A 17,601-nucleotide genomic window follows, 5' to 3' on the forward strand; every position below is an offset into this window, starting at 1 on the left:
AGTTTCCTTGTCTTAACAATAAACTTGCATTACAATATAATATTGCCTCTGAATTTATCTGGGAACACCACAATTTCACGTTTGGTAATTGTCATTGCACATTGTGTTTGCTGACTATTCAGAGCATCATGTGACCCCTTTGGCAAGCAACACATTGTTTTTATGTCAGGCCAAATTCTGCAAAGATTTTCATTGGGAGTTTAATTTGTTAACACTAAAGTGCCATATTTTGTGATGACACATTACCTGACCTTCCTTGAGGCAATTACTGTTGCTTAGATTGAATCAGGATTTTTGTTGTATATCAAATGTGGATTGTTTTTGCTCTGGATTGTGTAACTTTTGCTTGCAGATGCCTGCTTTCAGCTACCGCTGAGAGAAGTGAGGGAAACACTGGCCATCATTTGAAGGACCAGCAGGAAGGCCATGTGGTTTTGAGGGTGACCATAAAGGCACAGAGGGCCTCAGTGAAATTGAGGGTGAGGGGGTTGGATTGAAACTCGCATTGGAGTCTGACTCAGAGGGCTTTCACTCTGGAAAGCCCATTGCCGTAGGGGTTGAACCTCTTGTTAATCCATTATAGCGTGTGTCCACCACTTCCATCACCAGCACCACACTTACGTCTGTCCCCCAAAACCAAAACAGTCACCAGTACGAAGCCCTCAAACTGAGCTTGCTTAGCCCCAGCACTTCCCCCATGCTCCTTTCCCTTAATAGCTGTCTGAAAAGGCACTGTCTGAGGAGCACTGCACCTGTTAAGGGACATCACAGTGGGTCAGACAGGACTGGTGGCTGCCCTCTAAGGTGTAAATTAGAGACTGGTATAATGGGAGACATCTTCTCTGTACAGTCTGCCTTACAGAGAGGTCCTTGGGCTGGTAGAAGCTCCACACATGAGTCCTTCTAGGACATCAGCCCAAAGATCTGGCAATTGTTCCTGTCCTTCCCACACACATTTTACAAACCCCATCCCTTTATGACAATATGTGCCAAGAGCACTATCTTCATCAGAAGATGAACCCTGATGTGTAGGAAGGAAAGTGCCTTTTCTGGAGCCCTGTGTGGGAATTGTAAATAGTTTAAAGACCCTTCCCCCTTATTTCTTTAAGACGTTTTACTGTGATAGGACGCTTTCCATAGTAAGGGTTATTGGATTAGATTTTTCACTTCGTTCGAATTTTGGGGGGATTTGAACCACCCACCCCTGATTTATTTGAATTTGTCCCACCCATGTGGATACACGAGACAAGAAGATTTATGTATTTTTTAAAATATTTTTTAAATGCATTAAGTGCACTTTTAATCTTTGTATCTATTATTGTTTTGGTCATATTGAAAATGCTATATTTTTTCACATATGTGACTGTGGATTTACATATGTTGTCGTCATAATCATTTAACTCAATTTCTAGATCTTACAATTTCCTGAGCGTTGCATTGTAGGAGATGTAGTTCATTCTCTTTCCCATGTGTGGGAAGGACAGTGGGTGTAATGATGTGAGAAGATATCAATGTCGGGGTTAATTGTAGCCTTATTTACCATGGTTACTTGAGCTACACTTTAGTGCTAGACTGTTGGATTTTGAGGGTCATGTACACTACATGCCATATATTCACTGTGTGTTCACCTCACCTAGGTTACCCATATTTTTGCAGTCAATCGTATGTGAGTTTCTGGCCTGCCTTCAGGTTTATAAGCAATATTTTAACAAGAAACATTGCAGTTTGGAAAGTGTGATAATCGATATTTGTGGTTCATGGATGTTTACTATGGTTGAGTAGTGTGAGAAAACTGATTATGTAGCATTCAGGTGCTGGTGGTGGGAAACAATCCATCCCTTTGGAATGAACTTAGCTGGCCGGATGAACTTGAGTTGCTCCCGGCACCTGCTCCATCAGTGAAGAGCTTAGGTTTCTGATTCAATGAAAGGCTCACTATGGAAATCCACGCTAAAAAGTTGGCAGTGTGCAGCTTTGGTCTTCTATGCACCTTAAGGACATTTTTGAGCTGGCTTCCGGTCAGCCTGCACAGAATAGTAGACCAGGGCCTTCTCAACTCGCTCTTTGACTACAGGAATTACCTCTATCTAGGCAGTCCTAAATATGTCATCGATCGACTACAAATAATACAGAATGCAGCAGCACGCACGCTTCTCAGAATCCCAAAGCACACCTCAGCTGCTGCTGCTCTAGCAGCCCTCCATTGGCTGTCAGGTAAAAAAAGAATACAATTTGAATCCCTTTGCTTGGTCCATCAAGCCGTACACAAAAAGGACCCCTCCCAATCCAATGTCTTATCTCTCCCTATGCCTACATACAAGCCCTACGTTTTGAGAGTCAAGACTTTCTTCTGGTTCCAAGGATTAAAAAGGCAAGGAGAGGTGGAAGCTCTTTCAGATGTTTTGCTTCCAAGCTCTGGAATGAGCTACTTTCCTCCATTAGATGGGAGGAATCAGAAAACTCCTTTAAGAAACTACTGAAAACCTATCTATTCTAGAGACACACAAATATTCTTAATCAGAGCAAAGGTCCTACCAGCGCTGGGAGGCCTGTTGGGTAGCCATGCACTATATATATTTGGGGATTTGGAATTTGGAATTCTAGAGGAGCCATATGTGGGTGTGAATGTATGACGATACAACGCAGACATTTACAACGCATGCCTTTACAACACAGTTTTTACATCGCAACACCCATTACAACGCATGATTTTACATTGCATGCCATCACAATGCATTTTTAGAAATTACATTTACAATGCATTCCATTACAACGCATACCATTACAACGCATACCAACACAACGCATATTACTTTTAGGTCAACAGTAGGGTAAGTGTTGGATAGTGTAGGGGTAAAAATTACAATGCCCACTCCAGTGAGTGCAACAGTAGGGTAAGTGTTGGATAGTGTAGGGGTAAAAATTACTATTTCTGCTCCAGGGAGTGCAGCAGTAGGGTAAGTGTTGGATAGTGTAGGGGTAAAAATTACTATTCCCACTCCAGTGAGTGCAACAGTTGGGTAAGTGTTGGATAGGGGAGGGGTAAAAATTACTATTCCCCATTACTTACCTTATATTGCGTTGTAATGGCATGCGTTGTAGTGACATGCGTTGTAATGACATGTGTTGTAGTGACATGCGATGTAATGGCTGCGTTGTAATGGCATGCGATGTAAAGGATGTTGCGTTGTAATGAATGTGTTGTAAAGGTAGTGCGATGTAATGACTGCGTTGTAAAGGTTGTTTCCCGTTGGGTGTGCTTGCATGCTAGCCACTTTTGAGTCATTACAAGTGTAAATATACTTTGTCACACAACATTAACATGATAGTTATAGTGCTTTTGCATTTTTCATCTGGCTGCCCTTGTATATGCATAATAGCTATGTACTAACTTACACATTGTGGGGGTTTGTTACACTGCGATGTTGGAAATGACCATCTTTTGAGTGGTATTTCCACAGATTTTTCCTTCTGAAGTTAAATCCACTTTTTTTGGCATTTAGGCCTCTGTCCACTTTACCCGTGCTAACCATGCTTAAAATGCTTGTGCTCTCCCTTCCAAACATAGTAAAATTGGTATCCACTGATTGGTACCTTTACTTTACTTATAACTCCCTAATATATAGTACTACATGAACCCAGGGCCTGTAAATTAAATGCTGCTAGTGGACTGCAGCACTAATTGTGCCATCCACTAAAGAAGCCTTGTAAAACAAGTCTCCAGGACTGCCCCTGCAGCTGGTGAGCGCAGTTTCAAATCGTCATTTCAGCCTGGCAAAATAAACCTTTTGCCAGGCCTACACCTTCCTTTTTAATACTTGTACGTCACCCCTAAAGTAGGCCCTAAATTCCCCGAAGGGCAGGATACATGGTATTCAAAAGGTAGGATGTGTATTTACGTTTTACCATCTTCCAAAGTCGTTTTTCACTGCAGCAAGGCCGGCACTCCCATAGATAAGAACAGTGTTAAGTCATAACACCTTGTAATGCACAACTTCAGTTTGGGACTAGCTAGAAAAATTATTCAAGGACTCATTAAAATAGGAATTTAAAATCCAACCTGAATGTTAAGTCGGATTTAAAATTACTGTTTTGAAAATGCCTCTTCTAGAAAGTTAAACAGTAGCATGGGGTGAGCCTGTTTTGTGTCTAAAAGGCTGGGCCACTGAAAAGTATTAGAAACACAATTGCCAGTACTAATTTACTGCAACTACACAATGATTTCTATTCTTGATCCCCAATTCAATTAATGGGATTGCCATCTATTTTCATTATTGTGAGACCGGCCTCGTGGCGTGGGTCCTCCCGACCAGCAAGTCACACTACAAACACGCCGAACCTCGTGGGCACGGCCTTCCGGCCTCCGTGGACCAACATCCCGAGTGCCGACCAGATCCCCAACACGCATGCCCGGCCGAGGGAGAACGAAACCCCCCCCAAACCAGACCGAGAGGCGCCGACTCTGTCACACCTCTGGACTCTTCCCCGAGGGAGGTTTCGATCGGCCACCAGGCCCCCGGTGAGCGGGCGCCTCTCCTGCTGGGCGTCTGGGGTCCCTCCCGGACACATCTGAACAGATCAAGGGACTGAGCAACAGGAAACCCCGACACATCGCCCCCCAGGCACGAGACCCCTCTCCGCGAGGACTCCGGACTTCAAAGAGGAGGGGGAGTATAACAAGGGGTGCTGAAGGGACGAGAGGAAGAGAAGACCTGGACTGACGAGAGCCTGCGGACCTGGTCGCGGCTCGATCGCTCACCGAACAGAAGAAACGTTATCCGAACTCTGAAACCACCTGAGCCCTGCTGACGCCGTCGCGGCTCCCCGAACCCTGAACCAACTGAGCCCTGCTGACGCCGTCGCGGCTCCTCGAATTCTGAACCATCTGAGCCCTGCTGACGCCGTCGCGGCTCCCCGAACGCTGAACCATCTGAGCCCTGCTGACGCCGTCGCGGCTCCTCGAATTCTGAACCATCTGAGCCCTGCTGACGCCGTCGCGGCTCCCCGAACGCTGAACCATCTGAGCCCTGCTGACGCCGTCGCGGCTCCCTGAACTACGACCCTCCGGTGCCTGCTGAGTGACTCGCGGCCCGCTCCTCCAAGAGAATCGGCAGAGATTGCCGAGAGAAGCAACATCCCCCCAGCTCGAGGATTGAGAGCTGTGCGCCGGATACCTCGCAGAGACACTGATTGAAAGACTGTCCCGCTACCCTTTTCCCCATCATCACAAGATTGCTGCCGCCTGTGGCATTAATTCTGCACCTGCCTGCCGGATCATAAAGATCCCTGACAACTACAGATAAAAGCTTATTGCCTTATAACGACCTACTGTGTGGTGTCCCTCTATCCGAAGAGAGAGTAAGCGCAGCGCGTGCGATCCTAGGTGCGAGACCCTTCCAGGAAGGGCCTCCCTGCTCTTGCTCGGCCTAATTCTGGGAAAGGTGGGCCTCAGGGTGGTCGGGAACCCATTCTGCAGCTTCCCCGGGGAACGCCTTCCAACAATTATATTTTGCAGAAAAATGTTGTTGTTATCTAGAGCTGTCATAAACAGAGGAACGATCCTTCATGACTTGGGTCAATTCACATTCATTGTGTCACCCACATCAAATCAACAACGACATTACATTACCACAACATTGAATTGTTACGTATAACGTAACATAAAAAAATACAAAAAACATAAATCCAACAATACCTGTTCACAATGTTGACAACCAAAGGGGTACTGTATCCAATACTTTGTCAAGCCTCTAATTAATTGGCAAAGAACCAGGGCGTGTGAGCTAATTTTCTGATCTGAAGTCTTGGTCAGGGATCAATGTGGTGAACTGTGTCAACCTAAGATTTTCTACACCCCTCTACTTCCTCTCGTAGCCCACTCCCTGATTGGCTATTACTGTCGATGCATTTCAAACCCTACTTCAGTTCGGGGTTCTCCTCCAGATGTATTACAGAAAGACAATTCAGCTCAGTTGGTTGTGTATCACCTATTCACCAATCTTCTTTTTATGCAATTCTGGAAAGTTGGTTGGTGTAAATGCAGCAGGTAGCTGCTCAAAACAGTTGTCAACAAACCTTCTCTGTGATCCTCACGGGCTTGGCTCACTTGAATGTAGTCTTGGAAAGTTGATTACACAACTCGTGTGTGTCCTCAATTAATGCGTTTATTGCAGATGGATGATTTTTCACTTTTCTGCATGCTGGTCAGATTTCTTGTCAGTCGCACTCTCAATTCCCTCGGCTTCACAACATGTCTCCAAGATTGCCCTGCCGCCGGTGTGAGCAGTTTTAAACTGTCATTTCAGCCTGGCAAAATAAACCTTTTGCCAGGCCTACACCTTCCTTTTTAATACTTTTACGCCACCCCTAAAATAGGCCCGAAATGCCCATTGGGCAGGGTACATGGTATTTAAAAGGTAGGACATTTGTACTTACGTTTTCCAATCCTCCAAAGTCGTTTTTTACAGCAGCTCTCCCATAGAGAAGTACAGTGTTACATTATAACATATTATAATGTACAACTCCCGTTTGGGACATGCTAGAAACATTATTCAAGGACTCATTGAAATAGGAATTTAAAATCCAACTTGAAGGTCAAGTCGAATTTAAAATTACTGTTTTGAAAATACCACTTCTAGAAAGTTGGCATTCCCTGCCTAAACTAAATGTGCCTTTTTCAGTTTCTAGGGTCCCTTGACTGATAATTTCTCTCCTGTGGTGTGATGTGTATTCCTCCCAGACAGTGGACAAAGGGGCTGGGTATGGAAAGGTGAGAGTTTTCCTGACAGGATGTGCCCCTGCCCTGTTTGCGCTTTAAAGGGTAGCAGTGGGGGCTGTGCCCAACCCTTTCTGACTTCAGAAGAAGCCTACCTTGTCACTACCATATGCAGTTCACACCTGGGGCTGCCTTCTCTTTGTTTCACTAGCCAGGCTGGAGCCAAACCCAGGAGAAAGGGAATAATTCATTAGAACTAGTTTCAGAGTTATACTCTGGCACTGGGCATAAAAGGACATCCCCAGAACCTTAAAATCAGAAAAGTCTTAGAACTAAGAAGATTCAGAAGAAAAATTGCCCTGCTGTTTAAAGGAGGAAGATTGGACTTGCTTGCCTTGAGCCTACAACCCTATAAGTGACTACATGGGTCAGTTGGCTGACCTTCTGCTTGAGCTACCGGAACACCACAAGCTTACAGAGGCCTTTCCTGCTTTACAGCTGAATAGAGAGAACTGGACCTGACCTCGTTCCCTTTGCTGGCCTCTGCAGAAGAGAGTCCTGACCCGCAAGTGGTGTCCTCAAGGTCCTGGACGCTTGGTTGGAGTCAGATTGTACTTCTCCCTGCTTAACTGAAGGTTTCACTCAGAGCTGTGCAGAGAGATGCAGGTCCTCACATCTCAGCGCCACATACAACTCCTGACTGGCAGCTTCAGTGGAACCAACGCAGAGCAAGGTAGAGACTCGCATTGAAGTACCCCAGAGCTCCTGATCAGCAGCTTCTACCAATCCAAGGCAGAGAAATGCAGAGCCTCGCATTGCAGCAGTGCTCAGCTCCTGATCAGCGGCTTCACCAGATCTGACACAGAGCGACGCAGAGTGTCACATTGCAGCACCGCACAGCCCTCACTAAGGACAGAGGGTACAACTCTCAGTAAGCCCAACCTGATCCTGTACCCAGCCCGCACTCCATCGCAGTCGGCCTGAACTTTTGACGTTGTCCTGGTATGGTGCAACCAGATACCTGCAGTTAGTGCTTTGCATTTGTGAGCACTATTTTTGTACTTAAAATTGAGTCCGCTTCTACTTATTGGATTTTTTCATTTTCATGTCATTTCATTTATTAATAGATTAGTAGATTTGTGATTTATCGTTGTTGTGCTTTCACTTTGTTCCTGTTTGAGTGCTGCATAAATACTAACACATTGCCTCTAAGTTATGCCTGACTGCTTTTTTGTCAACATACTAGAGGGTTCATCACAGGTTTATTTAGTGACTTTTGTGGTTCACCCTGACAAGTAATGTGACTACTATTTGTAGTGGGTTGTCACCCCTTCTACAAATAATCCATTACTTGTGATAGATGAGGGTTTTGTATGGCTGGGTAGTGTGAAGCATGTGCATAGACAGAACAACAGGGGAAATTGCTGCTAGTTATACTTTGGCGTACATATACATATGTTCAGTAACATTGGCAGTTTGCATTGTGCTGATTTGTTTTTTAAAGTTCTGCTTACCTTCCATTTTGCAATGCTTTATGTAATTGACCCCCACCAGTGCCAGATGAACTCCCCTGACTTGCAGCAGAAACAAGCTGTGTGGATAGGTTGTGGGAAGGATGTTGTAAGCGTAAATACAGCAGATGGTATACCATGGTGGAGAATGGTACAACTACAGTTTTTTAATAGTTCATTCAGCCCCACAAAATGACGTCCAAAGTCTGCAGCTTGATAACTCATCCATCTTTCTGTAGTTAGATTGATGAATTGCACAGCACTCTCCTGCATTGTGTTAGCAATACATTTCCACACTTAATGGAGCGGTTGTGGCACAGTGACAATTGAAAATAGGTCTGGCTTGGAACCTTCCATTATGGACCTCCACAAATTTCAGAAACCCCTCTCCAGCCATCAAAGGAAAAGGGAGGAGGTAAATGGTTATCGCTTTGGACAGTTGTAAACTTGGCCCAGCTATTGGATTTGGTGACATGGTGCACCCTTGCTGAGCATAGTCTTGACACTGGAGAATTTCTTTTGTGCTGATCCCACCTCAAGTGACCTCTGTGAAGGTACACTGCTTGAACACTTTTGGGTGACCGAGTAACCCCCTTTTTCTTGTGATAAACTGAGGGTGCTGCTGGTGATGACTACACACAGTGATTTGGCTGCTTCTCATGACGAAACCATCTTCTTCATCATAAGCACCTTTATCGGTTCATGTTCTTCTGTCTCAGTTACAGTCATTGGTTTAGGTGCTGTTCCCATAGGATTTTGTTTTTTCTTATCGGTCAATTGGCCCTGAGTAGCATAATATCCAGCTGACTTTCCATGATGTACTGGTCTGCCACAAACAGTGCAGTCTGTTTATGTGGTACGGATTTTACCTAAATGTAAGGAAATCTCAAAACAGGAGAAAAGGTTCAATATAGAGCCTAATCCAATGGAAGTGGTGCAGCTACGCTGAGTTTTTTTCTTAGGCTGTAACTGCAGTAGGGAATACTGTTTTTTGTATTTTTAAAACAATGGAAGCAGGTGGTGGTAGCACATAAGCCAGCGGAAAGGAAGTGATCTTAACTCCTTCAGTGGCACTCTCAACATGAACAATCACTGGGTCTTCTTCCTGACCGCCTACTAGGCGGTCAGGAACCCTCCTCCTTCCTGATCTTCCATATTGAGATTTGGGGGTCTATACCATGACACCTTCAACTGAAGGGGGCTTGGGGAAGTTGGGGAGAGGTCTTTCTTTTCCTCAGAGGAGAAGCTGGTGAACAAAAGATGCCTGATGTAAGTGCAGCCACTTCATCCTGCTGTGCTCCTGGTACAACTTTCTGCTCAGCTCCTGCCTCAGGTAGATCAATAATTTCAAACAAACAGTGGTCCTCAAAATGGTTTAAGGAATAAAGGGAATAAATATAGTACAGAATCGAAACTATATTAAGAATGTCCAGCCGGACATCCAGTTTAATTCTTCAATGAAAAAGCAACCAATAATCAACAGCAAAACATATGTGGGACACAGTCCTGTATCCGTTGGGAGAAAAAGACATATACAAAACAAACAGACATTACAGGCAAGGCAAAAGGAGCTTAATTACAAAATCCAGTGTTTAAGCTTTTTCCATACAGACTATGCACTTTTTTACATAATAGATTAATGTGCACGCTGTATAGATTGGGGTCGACGACGTTTCGATCCTATTAAAGAGATACAAGGATGATCATCAGGACGAAAGAATGTACATGCCTGGTATTGAAAGGAATTGCCTGTGGGAAAATGAGAGTGTGAAGAGGGGGAGAAAAAGAGAAATTAGAACTAGGATAAGGCAGCGCGGAATTTCAACCGTGATTGTGCTCAGTACACATGCTACTTGTGACAACATGCATTTTAGCTGTCTTTAGGAAGCTAACGGGTGAGCTAGTGAGGTAAAAAGATGAAGTATAATTAAAAGAGAGGCAAGCATTAGTTTAGCGCCGGAAGTGGAGTTCTACAGTTGGTATGTGAAGCCGATGAGTAGCAGGGCGCAAAGTGTGTAACCACAATGATTAACGCAAGGAGTAGTGACTGCCGGTCTTAATAACGGTGTGGGGAGCAACCAATAGGTTCGCTTACCGTGGAGAGTAGATCGGGAAAGAGACGTGGTCAATTGCCGGAATAAAAACTCGCGTCTTGTAGTACAATAAGGGTCTGGTAGTCTGCTAGTAGGTGCGGGTGTGACCACAACGGTAGCTGGGAAGGGAAGGAAGGCACGTGAGGCAGGGAACAAGTGAGCGGGTTGCGCCGGGGTGAGGGGGTGCGAGCGGGGAAGGGTACCTGTTAGAGTACGAAAACGGGCAATGCGGGTATCTTGCTCCGATCCGAGAACTGGGAATATGGTCCAGGCATCCAGAGTTAGCAGGCAATTTCGATAGAATTGCAAGGATGAGTGATCCGTGGGTATGCACTGGAAGGGGGAAGGTGCAGATAAGTAAAAGGATCAATGGTGAATATGCCCATACGGGGCAAACAGACAAGGCGCTTACCGTGATCAAGTGGCGTCCTCAGTTAACGATGAACGAGTGACGAGGCGGGCCAGGGAAGCGTGCCGGTATACATGCAGCGTAATTATAGGGGGAGTCAATTGAATTTGACATAACAATCACAGCACGAAGTGGATTTTCTCAGAAGAGCTGTGAGACAAAATGGCAGAGAGTGGAATCAGTAGAGTATTGTTTAGATGAGATTGGTCCAGTCCTCATTCTGATTCAGACCATCCTTGATGCTGTTCATACGAATGATCATTCTGAGTTCTTCTTTATTTAGGATTTTGGCGATGTGGCAATTGTAATGTATGCAGCATGACTATAGAAGGAAAAAGTTTTGTATTTAACAATGTTTCTATCATTTTGACTTTGTTTTCCAATTGTAACACCAGCAATGTCATTTATTTGATCTCCTGTCCTTGTAACAAAGTGTACATTGGCCAAACTACACAAAAAGTCAAACTACGCATTGGCCAGCACAGGAGCAGATTGCGCTGCAAAACCCTCAATGTCCCTCTTGTCGAACATTTTTCTGAAATGGGGCACACCGAGGATGACATTAAGTGGACAATCATCAAGACCATCAAACTACCCCCAAGGGGTGGTGACATCGCCAAAATCCTAAATAAAGAAGAACTCAGAATGATCATTCGTATGAACAGCATCAAGGATGGTCTGAATCGGAATGAGGACTGGACCAATCTCATCTAAACAATACTCTACTGATTCCACTCTCTGCCATTTTGTCTCACAGCTCTTCTGAGAAAATCCACTTCGTGCTGTGATTGTTATGTCAAATTCAATTGACTCCCCCTATAATTAACTCTCTCCTTGTGATGACTAATTATGTCCCTATATGGCATAAGTTCCTCCTTTTGTCATATGGCGCCTCTCACCGAGTAATTCTTACTTTTGAATAACGTAAATGTGTTTGCCTCACTGTTATATTCTTCATGTCACTCTTCGCAATTCTTGATGTTCTCACTCTATTGATTCTCTAATTTTGTCCCTTCCATCTCCCTGCTTCCCCCGGCCTGCAGTCGAGTCAATACGACGCATTGATGTAAAGTCTGTAATTATTTGTATTTTCATTTCCACACGTAAAAATGTCCCGTCTAATTGACGAACTGTTTTTAAAATTTCCAAGACTCCCCTCCGGGTAAATCTTTCTTCTATCTTAACTGTACTCTTCCATCATGGCGCCGCGTTTTCACGTTCTAGTGTGCCACACGCTCACGCTGCATGTATACCGGCACGCTTCCCTGGCCCGCCTCGTCACTCGTTCATCGTTAACTGAGGACGCCACTTGATCACGGTAGCGCCTTGTCTGTTTGCCCCGTATGGGCATATTCACCATTGATCCTTTTACTTATCTGCACCTTCCCCCTTCCAGTGCATACCCACGGATCACTCATCCTTGCAATTCTATCGAAATTGCCTGCTAACTCTGGATGCCCGGACCATATTCCCAGTTTTCGGATCGGAGCAAGATACCCGCATTGCCCGTTTTCGTACTCTAACAGGTACCCTTCCCCGCTCGCACCCCCTCACCCCGGCGCAACCCGCTCACTTGTTCCCTGCCTCACGTGCCTTCCTTCCCTCCCCAGCTACCGTTGCGGTCACACCCGCACCTACTAGCAGACTACCAGACCCTTATTGTACTACAAGACGCGAGTTTTTATTCCGGCAATTGACCACGTCTCTTTCCCGATCTACTCTCCAAGGTAAGCGAACCTATTGGTTGCTCCCCACACCGTTATTAAGACCGGCAGTCACTACTCCTTGCGTTAATCATTGTGGTTACACACTTTGCGCCCTGCTACTCATCGGCTTCACATACCAACTGTAGAACTCCACTTCCGGCGCTAAACTAATGCTTGCCTCTCTTTTAATTATACTTCATCTTTTTACCTCACTAGCTCACCCGTTAGCTTCCTAAAGACAGCTAAAATGCATGTTGTCACAAGTGGCATGTGCACTGAGCACAATCACGGTTGAAATTCCGCGCTGCCTTATCCTAGTTCTAATTTCTCTTTTTCTCCCCCTCCTCACACTCTCATTTTCCCACAGGCAATTCCTTTCAATACCAGGCATGTACATTCTTTCGTCCTGATGATGATCCTTGTATCTCTTTAATAGGATCGAAACGTCGTCGACCCCAATCTATACAGCGTGCACATTAATCTATTATGTAAAAAAGTGCATTGTCTGTATGGAAAAAGCTTAAACACTGGATTTTGTAATTAAGCTCCTTTTGCCTTGCCTGTAATGTCTGTTTGTTTTGTATATGTCTTTTTCTCCCAACGGATACAGGACTGTGTCCCACATATGTTTTGCTGTTGATTATTGGTTGCTTTTTCATTGAAGAATTAAACTGGATGTCCGGCTGGACATTCTTAATATAGTTTCGATTCTGTACTATATTTATTCCCTTTATTCCTTAAACCATTTTGAGGACCACTGTTTGTTTGAAATTAACAATTACCCAAGGTCCTCAACTACCTATTGGGTCCCCTTGTTTTGTTAAAAAATATCAGGTAGATCAATTGTAGCAGACACTTGTTCCAGTTCGGTTTGCTGTGATTCCACTTCAGACTTAATGGTCCCAGCCAAGACTTCAGTCAAAGGTGCACTGAACTTGGAGGTTTGTTTTGGTTAGTGGTACCGTTGATGCAGGCTCGATGCCGACATGATCTTGCCCGGAAGAGAATACAGCAGGTACACTGCTTTGTGCATTTTGGCAGAAAAAAGGAAAAGGATTTGATATTAGCATGTATTTCAGTGCTGGCAGCAGACTTCTTCTCCACCTCACTGGTGTGTTTCGTCGCAGGAACCTGTTTCTTTGGTGTTATCTTCTTGACTTCTCATTGGTTTGGTCAGCAACTTAGCAGAGTGGTGACTGGACTCCTGTATCAGCTAATTCACAAACATGTCACTGTCATAGTCTTGTCCACCTGCAGGCAAAAAAAACTGAATTAGGAAGGCAGACTTCTCCATGCTAGTGAATGTGATAAATCCCAGCGATGTTTGCTTTTCATGAGCACCGTCAGACTACCTATTTCTTCATTAGACCCTGTATACAAAACAATAAAAGTTGAAGGAGGGGTAATAGGTTTGGGTGCTTGAGACAATTAAATAATCAGGATTGACTCTCATCAAATGTGAAGAACATCGTGATATTTATCCCATCGATTCCGTAGATTCTGCTTTATTCTCCTTACTTCCGATCAACACCCTAATAAGGACTCATTATTCTTTACTACCTCATACTCTCTTGCTATCAAGTCCTCCTAAGCATCCTAGTGCTATGTAAGTTTTGAACAAGGTTGGGCTTCAGTCGTGGAGTATAGCGTGGTTGAAGAAAAAATGGCCACCGTTGATTTGAGTGATCTATATCTAGGTTTCATGTACTCTAGTTTCAAGAAACTTGGACTCTGCAGGGCAGTAACATAGGTGGTTATTCTGTGTACTGCACACCGGCTTTTCCCTCTTGTTCATGTAGAGCCAAGGGTGGCCTTCTAACATATATTGTAAACACTTTTCCAGGGAAACTGGTTAAGTTCCTAAACAACTCTACATTTTTCCATGTCCTTTTTTTTCTATGCAGGAAGAGTGGGAGACACTATTAGTTAATCTGTACAATACCTGTTTTGTTTCTATGAAAAGTCAGGTGGTGACTGATTTAGATGACTCCACTAAAATGATTCTTAAGGAACACCTCAAACGTCTGTGAATTCTATGTGGTGGGGATTTCAATGTCCAATACTGCAAATGGCCATCTAAGCAACTTTGCTTACTCAATAATACTGAAGGGGAGGGTCACAATACGTATGGGAATACCCTTAATAATTACATGGTCTCGTACAACTTGATCATGACAAATGATATGGTTTCAAGGTCCCTGTATACCCTTCCCACTTTTGTAAGTAACTTCTGCCCATCCACTATTGACTATATTTTAGTGTCAGAAACCCTGATCAAACTCATTTGTGGTTTTGAGACATACTTTACATACCACAGTGACCATGCATCCTTAATTCTGTGGGTGGGGATAGAAGCGTTGACTGATACATGGCTCTCTGCTAGTCTTAGACCAGAATTGGGGTAAAAAATGGTTACACCATTAAATGGCACAAGGTAAACACTATCAACCGGTTTCTAACAACAATGCAGGAAAAGAACCAAGAGGTGGCTATCAGTTTTGATACTGAAGCAGAGGCCAGCAAAATCAGGCTACCTTTTATAGAAAACTCTGACAATATAAGGCAGGCCCTACCTTATCCTAACAGATCTTCCCCTCGAATGCTTTGCAGCTGGTTTGATTCAGATTGTACTAAAGCCCAAAGAGCTCTACAAACCGCCCTTCATGTTGGACCCCAAGTTGTGGAATCAATTATAACAGCATGAGCACTTTATACATATGCCCTGGCTGCAAGAAAAAGAAGATAAAGGAGGATGCTTGGACCGCACTGCACAAGGCCAGTCTACACAAAGATAGTGTTGCCTTTTGGAGGTTGGGTAACGGTCCTTTTTTCAGTGATCCATCAGGTCCCTCTGTAGACATTATCATCCTGGCTCACATTTGGGTAGAAGATTTCAGTGATATTTCCAATAGCCACATACTTAAGAAAGAGGACCAAATAACCAATAGACCAAGGGACACTATGGAGGTTACTAGCTTATCCCAGGAGTTTGAGTTTCCTGAGGTTTGCAGGTCACTGGCTGAAAGTAAGAAGGGTAAGGCATCAGGCCTCGATGGGGTCCCGCTCGACATTTAATGGATAAGCCTGAACGCTGGGCCCCTCTGCAAACCAATGTGTTTAATGCAGTAGCTAAGGTAGGGCCTCCTCCCATTTGGTATAGATCCACTATTATTGCTATTTGTAAAACAATTGATAAAGCACAACCCAAGAACTACAGACCTATTTCTCTTTTAGTTACAACAGCTAAAGTTATGGGTTGTATACTTTTACATAGGATGGAGGACTGGGAAGCTGAAAATTATATTTTAGCTGGCACCCAATATAGTCTGGGCTCTGTTGACCAGTCACCTTAGTTTAGTTACTGGTAAATATACAATTGTTAAAAAGGGGCCTCGTATAAGTCATACATGGACCAGGCAGTGGCTTTTGAATGTGTCACGTATCCTAAACTCTGGTTAATCTTGAGCGAGATGGGAGCCAATCAGGGCATCATATCTTTTATAAGAAACTCTACAAGGAGGCCTCTGAATGTGTCCCCTTTGGCAAAGATGGAGAATGCACTGACACTTTTTGATTCATATGAGTGTGAGATGAGGATGCACCCTTGCTCCTTTTTTCCCCGTTTACATTAATAGGGTTGAGAAGTTTCTAACGGTGAGAGCAAAATATACACCTCACATTGGAGCTTGTCTCCTCCCCAACTTATTGTATGCAGATGATGCAGTTTTTGTAGTTAGAAGAGGGCTCCAACTTTTAATTGATGATTTTATTGTCTTTATTAATGAATTGGACCAGAAGGTAAATGAGAGCAAATGCTTTACCATGATTTGTGGGTCAAGACTGGCTAAGAAACCTTACTCTATCTGGCTGCGAATCAGTCACTTATGAGAAGGCGGTGTGCTAGGGTATGACTGGATAGTGACACACCTCCTCAGCCCGACACTGTAATTTTTTAGGTTTGTCTGTGCTGTGACAGGGACTGGAAAGTCTAGTGTGGAATGTGATTTGATGGTTGACTGGGTGATATCAGGGGTCTATTGTGGGCTGTCTTAGACACTGTATATTGATATTCATTTGCCACTGCTGGGTACACCTAGAGAGTTGGCGTGCATTGACTAAGGGGGAGGGTGTTGGGGTCGTTTCTATAGTGGGAGTTGATGTTGATAGGGGAGGCACAAATTGTGTTTACCTAGAGAGTGGGCGACTTCTTCCTTTTTTGTTATCATGTTTATTGGCTGCAACAGAGGAGAGAATGAAGGTGGATAGGGCAGGATGGCACATGGGGCGGCGGTATTTTTTAACATGGAAAGTGAGGGGGCTTAATTCTTTTGGGAAGTGTTGCAGAGTGCAGACTTATCTCCACAGGCACGGGGTGCATGTAGCATTGTTGCAAGAGGCGCACCTCTCAGACCCTGAAATTCAACAGATGCACAAGAAATGGAGGGGTCAGATGTTTGCTGTGATGTACTCCACCTGTGCCGGGGAGTGGTAGTTTGGGTGGCCCCACAGGTCCCGTTCCAGGTCCGCAGATATACAGGGGACGTAGAGGGGAGCTACGTCTTAGTCCACGGCTTGCTAGACAAGATTGAGATCTGTCTGTTGAATGTTTATGCCCTAAATGTAGATGATGGTGAGTTTTATTTGGCATTGGAAGAGCTCCTGCTTCCATACACAGGTGTGTCTATAATAAGACCAGTGATTTGAACTGCGTGCTAGATGGGACGCTAGATAGGCACTCCCCGAAGCTACATACTAAACCTTACATGACGGCCGCTCTGCGGGTGGTGATGGATCATTTGTGCTGCATAGACATTTTTCGCAGGACTCGCCCTAGAGCACAGGGATACACATGTTATACGCCTGCACGCGTCGTCTCCAGTAGACTTGATCGGTTTCTACTCTAGAGAGTGGCTGCAGCAGCCACCATACTGACATGCATCCTAGACCATGCAGTTGGCACGGGGGTGAGGACGTTGGCCCGGAGTCCCTTTGTGGCGCCTGCATCGTGATGTCCTTAAGAATATCATGTTCTGATAGGAACTACGGGAGATGGTTACTGGATATTTTGATACTAATTGGTCATCCGCCTCTAACAGGGGATTGGAGTGGGACGTGCTAAAGGTGGTGACCCATGGAGAATGCTTGTCAGGAGTCGGGGGTACTAGGA

Source organism: Triturus cristatus, chromosome 12 (assembly GCF_964204655.1).
Source record: "Triturus cristatus chromosome 12, aTriCri1.1, whole genome shotgun sequence".
NCBI lineage: Eukaryota > Metazoa > Chordata > Amphibia > Caudata > Salamandridae > Triturus > Triturus cristatus.